The 4,995-nt window shown below is 42.2% G+C and overlaps 1 non-coding gene across 1 annotated transcript; it reads right to left on the reverse strand.

The window, feature by feature from the left end:
- Positions 1-4,556: 4,556 nt before the first annotated feature.
- Positions 4,557-4,664, reverse strand: LOC112780637 (small nucleolar RNA R71). The gene has a single exon (XR_003191460.1). It is a non-coding gene; the product is annotated as a small nucleolar RNA R71 (small nucleolar RNA).
- Positions 4,665-4,995: the final 331 nt, after the last annotated feature.

Below are 4,995 nucleotides of genomic sequence, written 5' to 3' on the forward strand. Positions count from 1 at the left end.
TTACTCAAGGATGATTGAAAGAAATTATCACCCGGAGCCCCTTCTGGTCCTACCGGCTCACCTCACTCCGATAGTGATGCCACACATTGACCGGAGGCAATGGAGGTTCCTCTTGAGGCAACCCAAGGAGGTCAACTTATCGTGGGTGGTGGAATTCTACACCAATTACCACTCACCCCTTCTCACATCAATCTTTGTGCGCCGGAAGCAAGTGTCAATCACAGTGGAAGACATCCAAGGAGTCCTTGGGATTGGGCCGTTAGCAGATGGATATGATGCCTATCAAGAAGTCTTGACAACATGCGCCGACCGTGAGTTCGATTGGAACGCCGTCCTCCGCGTAATTGCTTCACCCGAAGCATGTTGGATTCGGGGGACCATAAAGCGAAGACCAAAAGGTTTAGATGCACGCTACCTCACTCAAGAAGCCACGACATGGGCCCAAATACTAGCCCACTACGTTCTCCTAAGCACTCATGGGTCATCCATTACCGCCGAGCTTGCCTTATTGATATGGTGCATCTTAACCGAGAAACCGATCGACATTTCGCATGCCATTCGCCAATCCATGGGGCGCATTTATGCCAAGGGAAATCTACCATTCCCCACTATGGTGACCGAATTAGTGGCGGCAGCCGGCGTCCACCGAGAGACTAAGGATAGGAGGACCTCAATCCCGGTCGAGGGTGATATTATTCCGACCAAGAGGTGCCTCAAGCCTCCGGAAGTCACCAAGGACATTGGACTACCCACTCCTACTCGCAACACCACTACATCCTCCACGCCACAAAAATCAGCCACCCAACGCCTTGAAGACCTTCACAAGAAGTTGGACCGTTATGAGAGGCGTAACCAACGCCGATATGCTCACGTGAAGAAACTTCTGAGCATTGTCACCCCACCTATGGAGGAACCAGATATCTCCACATCTACCGCAACCTCAAACGGAAGCAGCGATGACAACGGAGATGATGGACACTCGGGGGTCGGCCATTGCCAACCATTGCGCATCACCTCTAGCACGGAGGACCGTGCTAAGTTTTAAGTGTGGGGAGGTCGGCCGACCGATCTCCGTAGGTAACACCCAAATAAATTTTCGTTTTCTAAACTCCTTTGTAGTAGGATAGGTTGCATGATTAGGTTTTTCATGATATCATTTGCATGATAAGTTTACTTGGTTGGAACAATGAAACTCTCTCTTAGGAAACTAATACTTTGGGGCAACCTTGACATTGCCAATTTTGAATATCTTGATGCCAAACTTGCTTGAAGAACTGTATTTTGGAACATGAATTTTGAGTTAAGAACACAAGCTAGTGAGCTTTGAGCCTTGTTTTGTGGCTACATCGTATAGTCACTTATTTTTCTTCTTGTGTGCAATTGTTTCCTCTCTATGAGTGTAATCCTTGCTTTGTTTGAGTCTATATGTCCATTATTCCGTGTATTCATACATTTATATGATTGAGGCCATCATTTCATTAGCCCACCTACCAGATAGCCTTACCCTCTATCTTCCCTTGTTAGCCAAAATTGAGCCTACGCTTAACCTACTTGTTCTTTAAATTAGCACATTACAAGCCTAAAGCGAAAAACCATAATTGTTCTCATTTGGATCTTTGATTAGCTTAGGCTAGTGTGTGTGTGAGTAGCATTCAAGTGTGGGAACCTTGGGACATTGGGGGAATACAAGGGGTAGTTTTTGGGAAGTAGGTACATACTCATGTATTGGTCAGATGTAAAACCTTATGCATTGATGCTCTTGTAGATAGAAAAAAAAATTCAAAAAAAAAACAACAAATGAAGAAGAAAATAGAAGAGATAATATGAAAAAAAAATAGAAATAAGAAAAAAAAAGAGAAGAAGGGAAAGAAAAAAAAAAGAAATAAAAAGGGGACAAAATGCCCTAAAGCAAAGTGCAACTTAATAAGATCAATGCATAAGTATTGTGAAATGAAAAAAAAAGGAAAATACATGAGTATGTGAAAAAGTGAAGAATGGGTAGTTAGAATATAACTCAATTGTATAGGATGTCATAGGTTAGGTGGAAAGCTTAAAGCTTATCAAAGATTCAAATTTCAAGCTCACTTAACCATATATGCATCCTACCTTAACCCTAGCCCCATTACAACCAAAGAAAAGACTTCATGATAGATGTATGCATGCAGGAAATGTATGTTGATTGATTAGATGAGGAACAAATCTTGGAAAGCATGATTAGGAGGAAATTGAGAGAATCAACCCTAGACACTCGAGCGAATAGAGTGTAAACACTTCCGGTGAGGGTTCGATGGCTCTAATTCATGATTCCCGGCTCTCACGAGCATGCTTCATGCAAAATTGCATATATTGCACTTGATGCTCAAAAATTGGTGAATCCCATATATTGACCGCCACCGTGCCCTATATGCTTGCATATATCTTAGGGAGGTTGATTTGTTCCTAACCAAGTAGATGGTAGCACTAGTCGTAGTTGCATTCACGTAAGTAGGCTGCACCTCAGGAGTCTTATGCCTTTATGATCCTTCGGTCTTTTGCGTTTCTCTTGCATTTCTCTAAGCATGAGGACATGCTAGAATCTAAGTGTGGGGAGGTTGATAAACCCCATTTTGAGGGTTTATCTTGTATCGATTGCAGGGGTTTTATCAATGATTCCACATGCTTTTCATATGAAAATACAAGACTTTATGTTCCTTTCCTAACTTTTGCCTCATGGATGAAAACATGCTTATTTTGCACTAAACTAGATACATTTCTAATCCTCTCTTGGTGCCATTCGATGCCGTGACATGTGTGTTAAGTGGTTTCAGAATATAGGGCAGGGATGAACCGGAAGAGGGAAGGAGAATGGGCGCGAAGGAAAGGAGCATGAGAAATTGAGCTTTGGAAACTTCAGCAAGGGCGCGCGCGCGTACTTGGTGCGCCCGCGTGGATTGCGCAGCTAGGAGTCAAAGCCAGAAGCCAAGCCACGAGCCGGCTTGTGTAGCGGCTAGGCCACAACCCCCATGGGCGCGCACGCGTACGCTGCGCCTCCGCTCACATTGCAAGATGCCCCAGTGGCGCGCACGCATGCTTTGAGCGTGCACGCCGATGCTCGAACATGATTTTTTTAGAAGTCACGTGACCTAGGCGTGGAGACAGTTGGAGATCTCATCTTGGGGGAAGTGCCTTGACAGGAAGAGCTTATGAAGACCAAGGGTTGAAGGGTTAAGGACTTTTGGCTCATTTTTAGATAGTTCTAGATTTTTTTAGCTATTGTTAGTTACACTCTTGGGTAGAGAGAGAGAGGGAGATTCTAAGCTCTCATGAGGGTTCATCTTCATCCATTTTTCTGAATTTTCCATCACACTTTGGTGAGATCCATTGCAATTCTCAATTTACTTGTTCATGTTATAGATCTTCTTCTCCAATTTCAATTAGTGCTTGTAATTGCTCCATCCTCATAGATCCTAGATTCAACTTTGTAGTTTTGGATTTTCTTCAATTTCTTGAGAAGTTCATTTCCATTGTTGTTCTTTGTTAATTGTTGTTAGTTCCTTGTGTTGAAGCACTTTCAATTCCACTTCCTTCTCATTTTTACTATGCCTTTTATCCTTGCTCATCAATTGTTTGATAAAATGCCAACATTAGTTATGGAGTAAAAGTTTCTTACTTGGCATAGGGTTTGGGTCATTAGAAAGAGTTGAATAGTTTATGTCAATTGTTGATTTGGAATTAGAAATTGCTAATTGACTTGGAGTGCACTAAAGCTAGATTTCTCTAAGGTGAAAACTAGGACTTGTGACTCAAGTTAGTTATTCTCATTTGACTTTCCTTTATACCTAGGGGTTGACTAAATGAAGCAAGGCCTAATTGTTGTCATCATTGAAGGGACTATAAGGATAGAATTTATAATGCCAACCCTAGGCCAAGGCTTCTAAAAATTGATTGCTTGTTTGTCATTGATTTTGCTAAACCTTCAAAAGAACCACAACAAGGCTTCCTAATCAATAAGATGCATGCTCTAGCAATTCCAAGGGAGGACGAGGGAGGACGACTCGGGGGACTAATACTCTCGGTTATAGATTGTAGGATTATTTGATGCGAAGTTTGAATGTTGATTAGACTATACTCACGATTATATCCATTATTGAATTCTATATCGGCATAACAAATTTCGTTTATCAGCAGCCGAAAATAATAATAATGCAAGGAGGATGCTTGGTGGCTTTACTGCACCTAATTTCAATTTACATGGAAGAAGCATCTCCATCCCCACCATTGGAGCGAACAATTTTGAGCTGAAACCTCAATTAGTTTCTCTGATGCAGCAGAACTACAAGTTCCATGGACTTCCATCTGAAGATCCTTTTTAGTTCTTAACTAAATTTTTGCAGATCTGTGATACTGTTAAGACTAATGGAGTAGATCCTGAAGTCTACAGGCTCATGCTTTTCCCTTTTGCTGTAAGAGACAGAGCTAGAGTGTGGTTGGACTCTCAATCCAAAGATAGCCTGAACTCTTGGGATAAGCTGGTCACGGCTTTCTTAGCCAAGTTCTTTCCTCCTCAAAATCTGAGCAAGCTTAGAGTGGATGTTCAAACCTTCAGACAGAAAGAAGGTGAATCCCTCTATGAAGCTTGGGAGAGATACAAGCAACTGACCAAAAAGTGTCCTTCTGACATGCTTTCAGAATGGACCATCCTGGATATATTCTATGATGGTCTGTCTGAATTAGCTGAGATGTCATTGGACACTTCTGCAGGTGGATCCATTCACCTAAAGAAAACGCCTGCAGAAGCTCAAGAACTCATTGACATGGTTGCTAATAACCAATTCATGTACACTTCTGAGAGGAATCCTGTGAGTAATGGGACGCCTCAGAAGAAGGGAGTTCTTAAAATTAATACTCTGAATGCCATATTGGCTCAGAATAAAATATTGACTCAGCAAGTCAACATGATTTCTCAGAGTCTGAATGGAATGCAAGCTGCATCCAACAGTACTCAAGAGGCATCTC

Source organism: Arachis hypogaea, chromosome 19 (assembly GCF_003086295.3).
Source record: "Arachis hypogaea cultivar Tifrunner chromosome 19, arahy.Tifrunner.gnm2.J5K5, whole genome shotgun sequence".
Taxonomy (NCBI): Eukaryota; Viridiplantae; Streptophyta; class Magnoliopsida; order Fabales; family Fabaceae; genus Arachis; species Arachis hypogaea.